Source organism: Colobus angolensis, unplaced genomic scaffold (genome assembly GCF_000951035.1).
Source record: "Colobus angolensis palliatus isolate OR3802 unplaced genomic scaffold, Cang.pa_1.0 Scaffold162, whole genome shotgun sequence".
Classification (NCBI taxonomy): Eukaryota; Metazoa; Chordata; class Mammalia; order Primates; family Cercopithecidae; genus Colobus; species Colobus angolensis.
This window is the reverse complement of record NW_012114733.1, coordinates 4,211,230-4,230,438: the sequence shown is the minus strand read 5'-3', so window position 1 is coordinate 4,230,438 and position 19,209 is coordinate 4,211,230. Positions and strand designations below refer to the sequence as shown.

Here is a 19,209-nt window from a genome sequence, read left to right as displayed (position 1 = left end):
AGATTCCATGACCAAGAACCCAAAAGTAAACGCAATAAAAACAAAGATAAATAGGTGGGGCTTAATGAAACTAAAGAGCTTTGCATGACAAAAGCAACAGTCAACAGAATAAACAGAAAACCCACAGAGTGGGAGAAAATCTTCACAATCTATATATTCAACAAAGGACTATAAATAACTCAAACAAATAAGCAAAGAAAAAACAATCCCATCAAAAAGTGGGCTAACAACATGAATAGATAATTCTCAAAAGGAGATATAGAAATGGCCAACAAACATATGACAAAAATGCTCAACATCACTAATGATAAGTAAAATGCAAATCAAAACCACATTGCAATACCACCTTACTCCTACTAAGGGAGGAGACCACCCTCACATTGTCTTATGCCCAATTTCTGTCTCCAAAGAAAGAAGCAAAAACTAAAAGGCAGAAATGGAACCCACAGGCCGACAGCTCAGCACTGCATGCTAGGCCTGGTAGTTAATAATCAACCCCTGACCTAACTGCTTGTGTTATCTGTAGATTTCAAATACTGTATGGAAAAGCACTGTGAAAATCCCTGTCCTGTTCTATTCTGTTCTGTTCTGTTCTGATTACTGGTGCATGCAGCCCCAGTCACATACCCACTGCTTGCTCAATCGATCATGACCCTCTCACGCAGACCCCCTTAGAGTTGTAAGCCCTTAAAGGGGACAGGCATTCTCACTCGAGGAGCTCGGTTTTTGGAGATGTGAGTCTGCCAATGCTCCCAGTTGAATAAAGCCCTTTCCTTCTACAGCTCAGTGTCTGAGGGGTTCTTGTCTGCGGCTTGTCCTGCTATGCTACAAGAATGGTCATAATCAAAAAATTAAAAAATAATAGATATTGGTGTGGATGTGTTGAAAAGGTAATACTTCTACACTGCTGGTGGGAATGCAAACTAGTATGAACACTATGGAAAGCAGTGTGGAGATTCCTTGAAGAACTAAAAGTAGAACTACCATTTGATCCAGCAATCCCACTACTGGATATCTTCCCAGAGCAAAAGAAGTCACTATACAAAAAATGATACTTGCATGTGCATATTTACAGCAGCACAATTTGCTGTTACAAAAATGTAGAACCAGCCCAAATGCCCATCAATCAATGAGTGGATAAAGAAACTGTGGTATATATATACGATGGAATACTACTCAGCCATAAACAGGAAAGAGTTAATGGTATTTGCAGCAACCTGGTTGGGATTGGAGACTACTATTCTAAGTGAAATAACTCAGGAATGGAAAACCAAACATCATATGTTCTCATTCACAAATGGGAGTTAAGCTATGAGGATGCAAAAGCATAAGAATAATACAATGGACTTTGGGGACTCAGAGGGAAAGGGTGAGAACAGGGTGAGGGATAAAAGACTACAAATTGGGTAGAGTGTATACTGTGATGAGTGCACCAAAATCTCACAAATCACCACTAAAGAAATTATGCATGTGACCAAATACCACCTGTTCTTCAAAAACCTATGGAAACATAAAATTTTTAAAAAGTGTACATACATGTGATTTTAAAAAAGCAATAATGACTGTTTACGCTTCAGTGGAAATGCTGTCTTCTTGGCTCAGCTGAATGCATGAAGGCACAAAGAAGAATTTCTTCATCATGTGTCTGAAGTAATTCCTGCATCTTGCATCTCATACCAATTAATAATTCCCATGAAGCCTCCACAAATATCTAACATGTTCATGATAAAACCAAAGTCTCTAAACATGCCAAACACACATCGAGCATCAGATAGAGCATGTGCATATACTTGAGATTCTTTGCAAGCACTTAAAACATGAAAATTTAACCCCAATCATTTGGACATCAAGTTTCTTAGCACATTCCAAAAAAAATGCCTACAGTTATTTGGGGAAGTGCCAAACTTCATGCTACCCTCTTCACCACCAATATTATCTTCTGCTGCAAAATGTGGCAAGACCCTAAGAGGAGATGATCAAGGCAGAGTTCATTTACGTCATCATCTGCATACGTGAAGCCTGAAGATTGTAAGAAGTATGTTGGTTATGTTGTTAGTGCTCACAAATCCAGCAATAGGTGAATCAAGTGAACTTAAGGAAAAACAGTCTTGGCATTTGGGTGATTACACACAGTTTTCTTCAATTCAATTTTATTGCTTCATGTCATAATATTTGCTCCAACTTCTGCTGCATACTTTATTGAGACACTTGCTTGTAAGGACTTCCATAAATGTTTTCTGCAGATACACATGACTCTTTTACTAAAGCCATTTCGTTTTTATTGGAACAAGCAAATCCAGTGCCAAGAGCTGTTAAAATCTCAAGTACAGCTGGAGTAGAGTTGCACTTCACCGTGTAGAATGGCTTTATCTGAGCCACTACATTCTGCCATTGACTGTGTTTCTTCACAGTCTTTCCAAGATCTCTCACAAAAAAAGATTTTTGCCTTGTCAGAGAATGTTCAAAAAACATAGTTATCAATAACATTTATAAGGTTTGTTCCTTCATCCAACAGACCAATGAAATAGTTTGCATCATCAATAAATCCTGTCATCTCAGCTGAATTTTCACAAAACTAAAAGTCATAAACCAGGAAAAATAAGGAATGGGTTACCAAGCCTATGTCTTGATTCTTAGAATATGCAACAAAATGGACAAGTTGAGAGATGGAATCCCCCATCATCAGCTGGGTTCCCAAGGTGGCTCAGTGTCTGAAGTTGAACTGCTGTCTATACAGCAATTCTCCTAGGTCCTCTGGGTAGGTGTATACTTGGACAGAAAGTTTGCCATGAGATAATGGCTCAAAGATTTGGGTAAAGCATCTTCTCTTTTTTTGTGATATTTTTAAGGAGAGATGTGGTTACCTTCAGCAGAAATATCCAAGGTGGCCTGGGCCATAGGCTGTGGGAACAACGTGGAGGTAAAAACATGCAACAGCATGAGAATGGATAAGAAGAGGCAGAGATGGCAATGGCAGGAGGAAAAAAGGAAACACTGCTGCTGGCCAGAGAAGAGCCAGAGATTGTAGTTCTCATTGGTATTTTGATAGGGATTTAATTGAATATGTAGATTGCATTGGATAGTATAACAGTATTAATTCTTTTGATCTTTGAGCACGGAATATATTTTCATTTGTTATGTCCTCTTGAATTGTTTTCATTAGTGTTTTACAGGTTCCATTGTATAGATCTTTACTTCTTTTGTTAAATTTATTCTTAAGTGTTTTATTTATTTATTTATTTATTTGGTAGCTACTGCAAATGGGATTGCTTTCTTGGTTTCTTTTTCAACTTGTTCACTGTTGGTATATATAAATGCTATTGTTTTATGTATGTTGATTTTCTATCCTGCAACTCTACTTACTTTGTTTATCAGTTCTAATAGTTTTTTTTGGTGGAGTCTGTAGGTTTTTCCAAATGTAAGATCATGTCATCTGCAAACAAGGATAATTTAACTTGTTTCTTTCCAATTTGAGTGCTCTTCATTTTCTTCTCTTGCCTAATTGCTCTGACTAGGACTTCAAGTACTATGTTGAATAAAAGTGGTGAAAGTGGGCATCCTTGTCTTGTCCCAGATCTTAGAAGAAAGACTTTCAATTTTCCCCCATTAAGCATGATATTAGCTGTGGGCTTGCCATACATGGTCTTTATATTTCTGAGGTATGTTCCTTTTATAGCCAGTTTGTTGAGGGTTTTTATCATGAAGAGAAGGTGAATTTATCAAATGCTTTTTCAGCATCTATTGAAATATATTATTTTGACCTTCATTCTGTTAATGTGATGTGTCACATCTATTGATTTGTATATATTGAACCATCCTTGCATACTGGGATGAATAATGGTGAATGATCTTTTTAATGTGTTGTTGAATTCAGTTTGCTAGTATTTTGCTGAGTATTTTTAGATCTATGTTCACCAGAGACACTGGCTTGTAGTTATCATTTTTTTGTTGTTGTGTCCTTGTCTGGTTTTGGTATCAGGGAAATACTGGCCTTGTAGAATGAGTTTAGCAGTATTCCCTCCTCTGCTAATTTTTGGAATCATTCAAATTGGGTCTGTATTAGTTTTTCTTTAAAGTTTGGTAAAATTCAGCAGTGAAGCCACTGGATTCCAGGCTTCTATTTGATGGCAGATTCTTTACTACTGCTTCAGTCTCATTGCTCATTATTGATCTGTTCATGTTTTCTATTTCTTCACAGTTCAATCTTGGTAGGTCATGTTTCCAGAAATCTATCCATTTCTTCTAGGTTTTTCAATTTGTTACGATATGGTTCTTCCTAATAGTCTCTAATTATCCTTTGTATTTATGTAGTATCAGTTGTAATGCCTCCCTTTTCATACCTGATTTTATGTATTTGGGTCTTCTCTTTTTTTATTTTTATTTATTTATTTTTTCTTATTCCAGCTAGATTGATATTATCTTTTTTAAAAAACCAGACTTTTGGCTGGTCATGGTGGCTCATGCCTGTAATCCCAGCACTTTGGGAGGCCAAGGCAGGCAGATGACGAGGTCCAGAGATGAAAACCAACCTGGCCAATATAGTGAAACCCTGTCTCTACTAAAAATATAAAAATTGGCTGGACATGGTGGCATGCGCCTGTAGTCCCAGCTACTCAGAGGTTGAGGCAGAAGAATCACTTAAAATTGGAAGGCAGAGGTTTCAGTGAGTGGAGATCGTGACACTGCACTCCAGCCTGGTGACAAAGCGAGACTCCATCTCAAAAAGAAAAAAAAAAAGCAAACTTTCATTTTGTTGATTCTTAAACTACTTTTTTAGTCTCAATTTCATTTATATCTGCTCTAATCTTTATTTCTTTTTTTTCCACTTATTTTGAGTTTGGTTTGCTCTGGCTTTCTTAGCTCCTTTATGTATTTTGTTAGGTTTTTATCTGAAGTCTTTTTTTTAAATGTAGGTGTGCATTGCTAAAAACTTCCCTCTTAATACTGCTTTTGCTGTATCCCATAGATTTTGATATTTTGTGTTTCCATTTTCATTTGTCTCAAGACATTTTTCAATTTTTTTCTTAATTTCTTCATCGATCGACAGGTCAATGAAGAGCATGATATTTAATTTTCAGGAGCATGTTATTTAATTTTCATGTATTTGTGCTGTTTCCAAAGTTCTTCTTCTAACTGATTTTTAGCTTTATTCCATTGTGGTCAGAAGATATATTTGATATGATTTTGACTATTTTGATATTGCTGATACTTATATAGTGGCTAAGATATGATCTATACTGAAGAATGTTCCATGTGCTGATGAAAAGAATGTGTATTCTGCAGCAGCTGAATGATATATTCTGTAAATGTCAGGACAATGTGGTCTGGAGTGTAGTTTAACTCCAATGTTTCTTTGTTGATTTTCTCTCTGTCTGGATGATGGGTTCATTACTGAAAGAGGATGTTGAAGTCCCCTACTACTATTATATTGCAGTTTATCTCTCTTTAGATTAATATTTACTTTATATATTTGAGTGTTTTGGTGTTAGGTGCATATGTTTACTATTGTTATATCCCTTGCTGAATTGACCTCTTTATCATTATATGGTGACCTTCATTGTAATTTTTTTTTCCGTTTTTGACTTACACATCTGTTTTTGCACTGAAGGATTAATTATTTATTCCAGTCTCTGCTATCTGGCTTGGTTTGGCCTTTCTTGAGGATACCTGCTTAGAGGTTCTGAGAAGTTTGCCTATTGAGTTCCTTTAGCCCTAAATCACTGCCACCTTATCAAAACTAGATGGTACCCTAAGCCCAGATTTGTCACAGCTCTTACAAGTGCTCAAAGTGCTGCCTTTCCTGGATGAGGGGAGTCCCAAAAAGAATACTTCAGCTGTGTTAGAAGGCTGGCTAGGGATTTGTGCCCAGCGGACCTGTTAAGTGCACCTCCTACAGCACAGTACTGCTGAACTTCATCTCTAATTTGGCATCTCCTTTGTCTAAGTTGGAGATCTGCTCCTGTGTTTCATGTGCTGGGATTGTTAGTCCCATCTTCACTGTCTGTCTCTAGCTGCCCTCAGGGGTTTCTCTCCTTACAATCACTCATGATGTTTCCTGTAAGTTGAGGCAGGAATGGCTTTCCTGTAAAAAAGCCCAAGATGATGGGGAGGCTGACTATCCACTTTGGTCTTACTTTTTCTAGTGGAAACCATGAGTCTGGGGGGACTTTTCCTCATGATGCTTGGCAGCTTGGGATAGGGCAGTCATGGATTCCATTTCTTATTGTCTGATCAAAGTTCCTCATTCCTCTGAGCCCCCAGTGGTCATCATCCCCTCAGTTTGGAGTTATGGAATATTTCTGGTGACAATCTTGGCACCAAATCAATTATTTGTGGTTTTCTGTGGGGAAGAATGAAGTCGGATTGATTCTACTCCACCATTTTGGTCATGTCACTCACCTACCCATCTGTTCTTGAATGCTACCGACTTTATCCATTGGATTCATTAGCATATTAATCATAGTTGTTTTAAATTCTGGATCTGATAATTCCAATATCCCCGGCTGCTACGGTTTCAATGTCTGTGTTCCCCCAAACTTCATCTTAAAAATTAACCTGCAATAGTATAAAGATGTGGGGCCTTTAGGAGGGGATTAGATCATAAGGGCTCCTCTCTTGTGAATGGGATTAGACCTTTAAAAAAGATGCTTCACACAGCATTCATCCTGTCTATCATTCCATATTCTGCCATGTGAGGGTGCAGCAGTAAGGAACCATCTTGGAAGGCTAGCATCTTAATCTTGGACTTCCCAGCCTATAGAACTGTGAGAAATAAGTTTCTGTATATTATAAATTAGCCAGCCTAAGGTATTTTGTTATAGCAGCAGGAAGAGACTGTGGCGCTGCCATACCTGGTTCTAGTTCTGATGCTTACTCTTTCTCTTCAGACTGTGTTTTTTGCTTTTTAGTGTGTCTTGTAATTTTTTTTTTTTTTTTTTGATAGCTGGACATGTTGTACTGGGTAAAGGAACTGTTGTAAACAGGCCTTCATTAATGTGTTGGCAACATGTGTTTGTGGAAGGTGTGTTCTATAGACCCATGACTAGGTCTCGTGCCTGTAGACTGAATATCATATGTGCTTCCCAATTTTCTACCCCTTAGGTAGAACAGAATGACTAGTGTGAGCTGGAATTGGGTATTTCCCTTCCTCCAGGTCAGTCAGACTGTCATAATACACCAGGAGATTATGCTTAGGTTAAATAGTTTCTCCTGACAAAGGAGAGCTTATTAGGCTGTCCTTGAAGTAGAGGAAGGTGGTATTACTGCTAAATAAACAATTATTTTTAGTTCTTCTTTTTTTTTTTTTGAGACGGAGTCTTGCTCTGTCACCCAGGCTGGAGGGCAGTGGCGTAATCTCAGCTCACTGCAACCTCCACCTCCTGAGTTCAAGCAATTCTTCTGCCTCAGGTTCCCAAGTAGCTGGGACTACAGGTGCACACTGCCATGCCCAGCTAATTTTTGTATTTTTAGTAGAGATGGGGTTTTACCATATTGGTCAGGCTGGTTTTGAACTCCTGACCTCGTGATCCCCCTGCCTTGCCCTTACAAAGTGCTGGGATTACAGGCGTGAGGCACCTGTAGTTCTTATAGGTGGGGATTGAAGTTTTTTAATTGTTTTGTTCTATTTTGTAAATAAAATGACAAAAGACCAATGAGTGCCTGGTTAAAGATAAGTATAATGTGCTATCTCTTTAAAAAGCTTTTCCTTCTATTATGGAATTTTGGAAAAATGTTAAAAACCTTTTGAAGACTTTCTCATTACAGAATCTTCCAAGGTAGTGTCCAAGCTAGTCATCCAGTTGTTGTGCTCCCTAAAACATGGGATTATTTAACACTATATACAAAAATGTTTGTCAATATTATTACTCTTAGCTCCAAAAGAGAAAAAAATAACTGCTCCCGCTACCACCTGCAATTTGTTGAGTCCTATTATATGCCAGATATTAGTCTAATCTTGGAAGATAGCTAGTATTATACTCAAATCACAGTAAAGGAAACTGAGGCACAGAGGGGTTATGTAACTTGCTCAATGCCTTAGAGCTAGATTAGCAGGAAGCTAGAATTCTGTTCCAAATCCTTCTGGGCTTCTTGTCACTATACCTTTTCTATTTCTAGAGCTCTGACCATTTTCAGGGGTCTGTTAACATTGTGAACACTTCTGTGTAATTTTCTGTTTATTATTATTTTTTCATTCAGCTAAGAAATTTACATTTCAAGATCTCTTCATTTGAAGTCTTCAGAATTAGTGTTTTTTATATCTGTATAAACCTCTCTCACTGCTCCATTTAAATATACTTTCATGTGTAAGACTTCATAGGGGTAAAGAAGGCAGTCACAAATGCAAGGATCAGGAAAGTGTCACCTATAGGATCCTCCATCAATTTTTCTACCTACCAAGGCTTCTGTGAGACTGGACGTATAGGTTATCTTTGAAATAGAGGAAGAGTTTGGGAACCACTATTACAAGTCAATCACTGTGAGACTTCACTGGGAACATGAGTTAGAACTATTAAAGATGGCTGAGTTTACCCAAACAGTGGACTTGGGGAAAAAAAACAACAACAACAACAAAAACCACACCAAACTATTACCTCATAAGAAATAACCACTTGCTTTCAGACAATGTAGTTACCATTCCCCTGAAACACTAGAGGTAGATGGATTTAAAAACTTTCCAAGAGATAAGAAAATATAACTGTCATTGGTCCACTGTGAAATAAGATGAAAATCAGATAATTAATCTAGTGTCCAGAAGAACCTGCCTGATCTTGAGAAGACAGAAATGTATCCAAAAATGTATCCTCAGGGAGGGCCAACCTTCCTCTGAGTTTGCGTCCTTTGTAGGGACATGGATGCAGCTGGAAACCATCATTCTTAGCAAACTATCACAAGAACAGAACACCAAACACTGCATGTTCTCACTCATAGGTGGAAACTGAACAATGAGATCACTTGGACTCGGGAAGGGGAACATCACACACTGGGGCCTATCATGGGGAGGGGGGAGGGGGGAGGGATTGCATTGGGAGTTATACATGATATAAATGATGAATTGATGGGTGCTGACGAGTTGATGGGTGCAGCACACCAACATGGCACAAGTATACATATGTAACAAACCTGCACGTTATGCACATGTACCCTAGAACTTAAAGTATAATAAAAAATAAAAATAAATAAATAAATAAAATTTAAAAAAAAACAAAAAAAAAAACAAAGAAATGGCAATTCCACAAGAACCTAAAACTCCAAAGAATTATAGAAACTTCACTTCCTCGTGCATAAAATCTAAATAAGTTGACACATTTTTCTAGAGTTAATGAATAGTTAAATGGATATATGGTATTAGTTATAATCATATTTTTATGTCAGACATTATTCTTTACATTAAACTAGCTTTTTATATCTCATTATTTCAGCTCCAGAGAAATAGAAATCTGTGTCCACCTAATTGAGACAAGCTGGTTCTCTACAGGAAGGTGCAAATTAGCTTAGAAGTCACAGACTGGTGGGGCACGGTGGCTCACGCCTGTAATCCCAGCACTTTGGGAGGCCAAGGCAGGCAGATCACTTGAGGTCAGGAGTCCGAGACCAGCCTGGCTAACATGGTGAAACCCTGTCTCTACTAAAAATACAAAAATTAGGTGGGTGTGGTGGCACATGCCTGTAACCCTAACTATTAGGGAGGCTAAGACAGGAAAATTGCTTGAACCCGGGAGGCAGAGCTTGCAATAAGCCTAGATCTTGCCACTACACTCCAGCCTGGGTGACAGAAAGATTTCGTCTCAAAAAAAAAAGAAAAAGAAAGAAAAAGAAGTCACAGATTATCGATTAACTGTGACATGGTGGGGAAAAGGTATTGGACATTGGGAAGACAGCAGCATGCCTAAAATTTTAAAACCAAGAGAGCCCTTTTTGGATGCCGCCTCAATTTAAAAGGGATTTATTCTCCAAACTTAGTATCAGAATAACCATTTCCCCTCTCTTGTTTTTAGTAACAGTTGTTTTAGGGTATAATTAATATAGCATAAAATTATCCTTTTAAAGAGTACAATTCAGTGGTTTTTAGTGTTCACAGAGTTTTGCATCCATCACCACTGTCTAATTCCTAAAAATTTTCATCATCTCAAAAGAAACCTATACTCATGAGCAGTCATTCCCCATTCTCACCTCCCCTCAGACACTGGTAACCACTAACATACTTTCTGTTGGTCCCGATTTCCCTCTTCTAGACATTTTTTAATAAGTCAAATAATACAATGTGTGCCTTTTTGTATCTGGTTTGGAACTATTTCTTTTTTGCATTCATCTTCTAGACAAAGCTTTACAAGATGTTCGTGTCGTGCCCAGGAATTTTGTACTCTCTGTTTTTTATAAATTTCTACACCCTGTGCTTGAATCATCCATGTCAACTCTGAGTCCTCCCAGCCTTTCTCTGTGGGCTGTATTGCTGATATTTCCAGTCTGGGCCCAACATGACTGATCTGACCCTACAGAGAAAAATCCCAATCAGATCGCAGTTCCACCAATTGTGCTCAGAAAGGTCATGAGAAGGCATCTATCTGCTACTTCCTGTGGTTTTCCAAGGCATATATTAATAAATATATTACTTATATTTATTCCAAATAAAATTCCAAATAAAAATTATTTGGAATTACAGTTGCTAAAGAAAGCTCTATGCGGCAGATTATGTTATTTTGGAGGCCAGTTTTGGAAACACATCCTTACAGTTTGATTGATGGGTTTAACACTATTATATACACATTCCTGCTTTGACAAATGAGTAAAACATTCCACAAGGGTTATTTATAATATCAGATAACTAATAAACTAAACAGACAAAACTAAAAAGTAAAAGAAATTATAAAAATCAATTGAAAACCATCCATCCAATTACTTTGTAGTTAACCATTCTCACCTTTAGAAATGACTTTTTAATTTTCTGTTATTTATATTATCATTTTCTTCAACTACCTCAAGTATTATTTAAGGAATATGCTTATTCCTTTTTAATCCAACACACTAGATTTTATTTTGTTTCTATTTTAAAATTATGATGGCATAAAAGCAAATTTTTAAAGAAAAAAATTCATCTATAATCCTCATACTGCTAGAAAAATTGTTGCTATTTCCCTGTTCATTTTTTTCTTTGATTTCCAGAAAACTTTTACAATTAATCACCTTAAATGCCTCAATAATACATTTTCTTCTATATTTTTGTAGAAAAATGTGGAGAACCCATGCCCATCTGGTTTCTTTTATATTCCAGCTAGAAAAGATATATTTGCTGTTTCTAAGTTTCTTATCAGTTTGTGCCTGCAAACACTGGAATCAGATAAATTCTATGTTACAAGTTTACATAATTTTAAAAGTTTATTTCCATGCGGACCTTTCCATAGAATTTCTCCCAAGCATGCCAGCTGGGTTCATTAGAGCATGCAAGCAAGAGGGCAAGAGAGCATGAGCCAAAGAGAATATGCTCCCTTTCCGCTTTTCTACATACACCTTTTTGTTATAACTATAACACAACTTGCATTCATTTTTGTGTTGTTCTTGTTCCATTTAACCCAATTAATTTATCCCATATACTACAGAATGACTTTTAAAGTTTCACAACAGATTATTCTATATTTTACATAATATTTTACTTACAAATTCTCCAACTATTGTATGATATGGTGGTTTCAAATTTTTCTGAAGCATAATTTGGGTAAGGAGTATGCTGAGTCTACCTGGGGGAAGAAATGAAGGAGACTTTGGGCATGGGCAGGGCCCCAGACACTGTTTTTAAAACTCCATCAAATAAAGGAAGATTAAGGCTAAGTTTAGAGCCTGGAGGTAGTAGGACAGAAGGTCCTGGCCAGGACCTCTTGCAGATGTTAGAGGTGAGAGATTTGAGGTCCTCCTTGGCTCCTGGCACTGAATTAGAGGAGAGTGCTCACAAGATCACTCCTCTTCTGTCATCCACTTCCCAAAGAACTTCCTGTTGACTCCTCCCTAGGAGCAGCCACAAACTTGGGTTAACCAGATAGCTGCTTAATGGTTACATCATGTGCAGGTCATTCTTCCTGAGAATTGGTGGAAGAGATGGCTCATCTGCAGGGAGCAAGCTCTCTCCACTGGGAAAGGAGCACCATGGCCTTTAGGGCAGTCGTTGGATTCAGCAGCACTGGCAGGAGCAGAGCTGGTGACTGTCGTTATTTTCTGAAGCCAATGTATCCCTTCTCCAACTCTGCTTGAGTTCAGCTCTTCCTCCTGGTTCCCTGATTTAGTGCAGGATCCACTATCTACCCCATCAGCCAAATCTCATGCCTGGATGTCCATGTGACACTGTCAGCTTCCTCAGCTCCTCAAATCCATTACGATGAAAAAAAAAAAAGGTCTTGATGCTTCTGACCAAGTATTTCGTACTTACTTTACAGAGGAACACTTCTGTAAACAGACAATCTACTCCATGACCACATATTGTCAAATGGTCAAAGGAATTAGTGAATAAGTGGATGAATAAATAAAGGCTTTTCTGTGTGTAGAAAATGGAAAGCTGTAGTTCTAGACTCTTTAGTACTAGACTCTTCCATTTAGATTAAGCTTCAATTAAAACAGTTCTGACCAGTCACAGTTTACTGTGGATTGTTTGCATCTGGCACATAGGAAGAGTTTAATAGAACTAGTCTGGTTTTCACACTATGTTCACAATCACCAGCAACTTTCTTTCTTTTTTTTTTTTTTTTGTTCTGGTCAAAGACAGTTATTCAAATTGGCAGAACTGCTTTTTTGCCATGTTTAAAATCATAAAATTTAAAAAATATTCCGATCTGGTTTCTTTAACAAATAAATAACAAACAGAAAAGGCAAGGAAGGTCAATCTTTAGAGAACGAAAGAGACTTTAAAGACATAACCAAATGCAGAAGAGGCTTTTGTTTGGAACCTGATGTAAACAAATAGAAGGTTAAAAAATATGTGAGAGAGACAAGAAAATCTGAACTCTGATAGGAAATTTTATAACATTAAAGAATTAGTGAGGCCAGGCACAGTGGCTCATGCTTGTAATCTCAACACCTTGCACAAAGCCAAGGCAGGAGGATAGCTTAAGCCCAGGAGTTTGAGACCAGCCTGGGCAACATAGCAAGACCCTATCTCTACAAACATTAAAACAATTAGCCAGGCATGGTGGCATGTGCCTGTAGTCCCAGACACTCTGGAGGATGAGGTAGGAGGATCGCTTGAGCCCAGGATTTGACATTGAGCTATAATCACACCACCACACTCTAGCCTGGGTGACAGGGCAAGACCCTATCTCTAAAAAAAATTTTTTTTAATTAAAATAATCAGTGTAATTTTTAAGGTGTGATAATGGAGTTTTTCTATCTTAAAAAGAGAGTCCTTATCTTTTATGGAAACATAATAAATTATTGACAGATCATTTGAGATAATGTCTGGGATTTGCTTCAAATGATCCAGAGGGGTGGTGAGAGTGGGTGGGTAGAAAGTGGACTAAACAAGACTGGCTCATGTGGCTGGTAGGCTGGCCATGACCTCTCTTGTCCCACTTCACCTCGAGGCCCTGACTCTCCCCACCTCCTGGTTACACCTTGTATCCTTTCAACTTCAGCTCCTGCTGTTAACTACCTCAGTTACTAATTCAGAAGCAGCAGGAACTTGGAGCCAGATGTCCCATCTCTTCCATAATTACATCTGACAGCTCAGGTTACTCTCTGCAGCACAGAAATAATACTCTCCATGCATCTGACAGGCTTAATTTAGCTCAATGTCATTCAAACTTTTCTCATGGGCAGAAACCTGTTCTCAAAATAAAATCATACACAAAATATCTGTATATGAACATATGAAAGTTGAGCCACTTTGATGGGCACTGCTCAGCCCTCTCCAGGCCTGTGTCTCTGCCTCAGTACTCAAGGGTTCTGCAGAAGAGAATGTGAAAACCACACATCTGTATGCTGGTTCATGTCCGAGAAAGTGCATGTTCTAAGACCAGCCAGGAGGGATGAGAGATGTGGGGCTATACCAAAGAAGGGCTCCTCCTTGGAGTGTGGCTGGACTGAGCATGATGAGAAATGAGGCAGGAGAAGACACAGTCAAGGGTCTGTAGTCTGGCTTTGGGCACAGCTTCTGTGCCAGTCTATGGTCATGTTTTTCCTCCAGGTCTGCTATTGTAGAGCCAGCCTTGGGCAACTTCATCCTCACTGTGAGACCCGCCCTACTCTTGCCCACTATGGTAGTTTGCCCATCCTACCTTGATATGCAAAGGCATTTTCCATTCAAGCTGCCCCCACTCGCAATCACTTTCATTTTCCCCTGTACATGAGGATTTATTTTGTCACTGATTTACCAATGAGTCCAACCCCAGCATATGTCATGCTTTACAGAAAGTCTATAAGTGTTCTTATTTCTAAGAACTGGATAAATATTGGTCAGGTTTAGGATAGCTTACCATGTATAGGAGAATCATTTATTTGGGAACTTGTGATTTAGTAAGTGCTAAGCTACCTGGAACAATTCATGATTTCCTTCTATTAGAAGCATACCTGGAATGTGCCTCCTAAGGCCCAGGATTCTTTGTCAAAAAAGAGCTGAAGAAGAATGCTATAAATATGGATTTTAAGGGCTTAACTTTCTGGATTCTTATTAGTATATTATGTTAATGAACATTTGCAATTTTTCTCTTTGTCAACTTTAACATATATTTATCAGCTAACAAATTTAGCTGTAGTACTGGTGAGGCCAAAAACTTGATGCTCCTTATTAGTTGTTGTTGTAATTGTGGTTGTTGCTTTTTAAAATACTTTATTTTTAAAGTTTTAGATTTATAAGAAATGTTATTGTTTTAACCTACACATGGTCCTTGTGTTAATGGCACAGGATCCTTTTTTGTTGTTGCCGTTATGGATGTAACTAAATATTCAATCCATTTCATGCCTAAAAATATCGATCTCTCTAAGACTTTAAAAACATCTTTTTTTTTGTTTTTAATGCCCCTTTTGTTTACCCTTCTTGGGTTACCTAACAGTAAGAAACCAGAGAAGCTAAATTGTCTGCCTGATTGCTTAAAGCAGTGCTTGCCAAACTTCACTGAATAGCACACATAGCAAATTATAACGCGTACAGCCAGCTGGGATAAGCAGGAGAGGCATCTCCAATCTAAACTGACCTGGGGATTCTGGTTCAAGAAGAGTCTGAGGGGATCATATGTCCTCATATCTATAACTCTTCCACACCACAGGTGGTAGAAAGCCCTAGAATGCTGTGACCAGTAGAAGAGCACTAGGATGGTAGATGGAACAGGAAACAGTTCATGGTGACAGGTGGTCTAAACACACCATGCTACATGCTCTAGGGCAGCAGATGCTAGTGTTTGAGAGTACTGACTTTGTTAGTCAGATCTGCGTTTCTATCTGGGCTCTATCTTGTTGTCATTCATTCATTCATTCATTCATGGAATGTGTCAAAGGTTACCAGCAACAGAGTGAAAAGACAACCCAAAGAAAATGAAGTATTTCCAAATCATATCTAAGAGATTAACGCCCAAAATATAAAAATAAGTCTTAATAACTGAACAACAAAACAAACAACTCAATTCAAAAATGGGCAATGACTTGAATAAACATTTCTCCAAAGAAAATACACAAGTGGCCAATGAGCATATGGAAAGATGCTCAACATCACTACTCATTAGGGATATGCAAATTCAAACCACTTCATACTGGTTAGGATGGCTAGTACCAGAAAAATGAAAAATCAAGTGTTGGCAAGGATGTGGAGAAATGGGAATCCTGGTGTATTGCTAGTGGAAATGTAAAGTGGTGCAGTCACTGTGGAAAACAGCAATGTCAGTTCCTCAAAAAGTTCAACATAGAGGCTGGGCGCAGTGGTTAATGCCTGTAATCCCAACACTTTGGGAGGCCAACACAGGCGGATCACAAGGTCAGGAGTTTGAGACCATCCTGGCCAACATGGTGAAACCCCATCTCTACTAAAATACAAAAAGATTAGCCAGGCGTGGTGGAGCATGCCTGTAGTCCCAGCTACTCAGGAGTTGAGGTAGGGGAATCGCTTGAATCCAGGAGGCAGAGGTTGCGTTAACCGAAATCGTGCCACTGCACTCCAGCCTGGTGCCAGAGCAAGACTCGGTCTCAAAAAAAAAAAAAAAAGTTCAACATAGAAATACCACATGATCCAGCAATTTTACTTCTAGATATACATCTGAAACATTGAAGGTAGGGACTCAGATACTTTCACACCCATGTTAATAGCACATTATTCACAATAGCCAAAAGATAGAAACAACCTAAATGTTCATCAACAGACGAATGGATAAACAAAATATGGTGTAGATATACAATGGAATGTCATTCAGCCTTAAATAGGAATGACTTTCTGGATGTATACTATAAGATGAATGAAACTTGAAAACATTATGCTAAGTGAAATAAGCCAAATACAAAAGGACAAATATTTTATGATTCCACTTATATGAGTGTATTGGTCCATTTGCATTTCTATAAAAGAATACCTGAGACTGAGTAATTTATAAAGAAAAGAGGTTTGGTTGGCTCACTGTTCTGCAAGCTACATAGGAAGCATGGCACTGGCATTTGCTCAGCTTCTAGTGAGGGCCTCAGACAGCTTACAATCATGGCAGAAGGTGAAGGGGGAACCAGTGCGTGAGACAGCAACAGAGGGAGCAAGAGAGCATGGGAGGAGGTGCCAGGCTCTTTAAACAACCATCTCTCATGTGAACAAATAGAACAAGAACTCACTCATTACCATGAGGAGGGCATCAAATCATTCATGAAAGATCTACTACCCCCATGACCCAAACACCTCGCACCAGATCCCATCTCCAACATTGGGGATCACATTTCAATATGAGATTTTGGTGGGACAAATCTCCAAACCGTATCAATGAGGTTCCTAGAATAGTTAAATTTGTAGAGACAGAAGGTATAACAGAGGTTAACAGGGGCTGGGAGAAGGGGAAAATGGGGAGTTATTATTTAATGGGATAATGAAAAAGTTCTTTGTGATGATTGACAGTTCTGGAAATGGGTAGTGATGATAATTGCACAACACTGTAAATGCATTTAATGATGGTAGATTTCATGTTCTGTAAAAGTATTTTTAAAAGATGAAATAAACATCCTCAGATATATGAAAGCTTTGAGAATTTATTAGGCACTATGCTTGAGGCTTTATTTGTATTGTTTTACTTAATTCTAATAGTTCTATAAAGAAGATATAATCTCTATTGTACAGTTGAGGAAACAAAGACTTAAAAGACAGACTTGCCTAAGGTCAAAAACCTAGTAAGAGGGTAAACAGTGATTTAAACCTCGGCCCCCATGTTTCTAAAACTCATGGCTTTTCCACTATATTATTTTTTAATTGGGTTGTAAACTCCTAAAGGCTGTGATTACTGTACTTTCTCTGGTTTTATAATATCCCTCCCTTGACTTCTAATCACATCCAATAGCACATAGCACTCTTGATTCAAGATATTAAGATAATTTATTATTTCTACTGGAAATTTCAAATACTCAGACACTTTTAAGTATGTAAATTACATATAATTCACCATTTTATATCCAAAATTTGATTATTTCTCCTTTTAAATATTCTTTTTATAAATATAAATCTATCTTTATCATAAATAAAATATGTTGATTTTTAAAATATTTTAAAAGTCCAGGCAACTAAAAATGTCCTCATAATCTTATGCCCCAGAGATAATCCTCCAAACCATCATTTGAAAATTTGATCATTTTAACTTCATGCCAACTTATATAGTTTTGCACATTTAAAAAAATTAATTTTAATTTCCTGTTTCAGTCCCTCTGGTTGAAATTAGCAACCACTATTGAAACAAAAAATTTAAAAGTCACACATTCAAAGTTTACAAAGCTAAGTATAAAAGAAATATAAGTAAACTTATAAGTTTTTAGCATTTGTAACTCTGAGATAAATCTTAAAAGTTCACTAAGATTTTTGGCATATCTGTATTTATAAGTCAGTACATAAAACTTCACCTTATATTTTTAACTACCAGATACCTTATTTTGAATAGCTGTGTCACAGTTCAATGTCTCAGGGAGACCTTGCTTTGGTTTCCATCTTTATGAATCAAAAGATTTCTCTCCTTATTTTTCCTTTAATCAGAAGAAGGGGGTTTGGTAAGCTGAGATATCTCCTTTGAGGATGCAAGGGTCTGTGGCAGGGTGGAAAAGCAGAGAGGAAAAGGCCTCCCAAGACACAAGAACCACACATTCCTGCTCACGTGATCTTGCTTTCACTTCTGGATTGGGGTGCAGGTGCTGCTCAGCTAATACACCACACAGGCTGCAGGGAGGCAGAGCTGGCAGCGGTGAGACTTATTGGATCAGGGAATCACCCCTCCCTAGCTACTCCCACCTTAGAAAGAGCTTCAACGGTCCAGGATGCTTTTGCCAAGCTATGAGCCTGTGCTTTGTCAGCAGATTCTTAAAGCACAAAATCTGGTTTAAAAGCTTCTTGCATCAGACTTAGTTAAGTGAATCCTACGATATAACCCAGTAACTACGCTAGCTTCAATTGGTCAATAGGTCAAAACTAAAACGGACAAACTGAGCATCAATAACGGTAATAATTGTTGTGGATTGAAACATATTAAATATGGTTATAACTTTGAGTTCATAATGATGCCAATCACTTCTTGGTCTTTTGGCTAAGATCAAACATAATGATGGGAAAAAAAAACTCTAATTGTTCACCTGTGGAAGATGCTAAGGAACCAACTATTTATTTTGAAAAGTAGTAGTAAGTAAAGTGCAAGGCTCAAACATTTATCCTGACTTTACAATACAAACTGTACTATTGGATAGCTAAATACCAGACGAGGAGACATGTCTCTTGACATAATATGCAAAAAAGTAAATAAAGAAAAAATGATAGAATTGGAATACCATTTTGCAATATCTAATGAATTAAGGATATAAACACTGAGATCCAGGGCTGCTGACAATGCAAACCAGACAGTATGTGCCTCTTGGTGAACAGCCGAACATCATCTTTGAAGCACTCTTCATTCTAAAAAATCAACCTTCATTCTGATTATCTTTTAGATCCAACTACTGATGTGTAGAAAGTATAGAGGACAGAGATGCACATTTGGGTGATAAAGCTATAAATAAAAATAAGGAAGCAATTCCCCAAAA

General features: G+C 37.8%; 1 pseudogene; it reads right to left on the bottom strand.

The window, feature by feature from the left end:
* Positions 1-1,637: 1,637 nt before the first annotated feature.
* On the bottom strand, positions 1,638-2,554 carry LOC105508490 (annotated as a pseudogene).
* Positions 2,555-19,209: the final 16,655 nt, after the last annotated feature.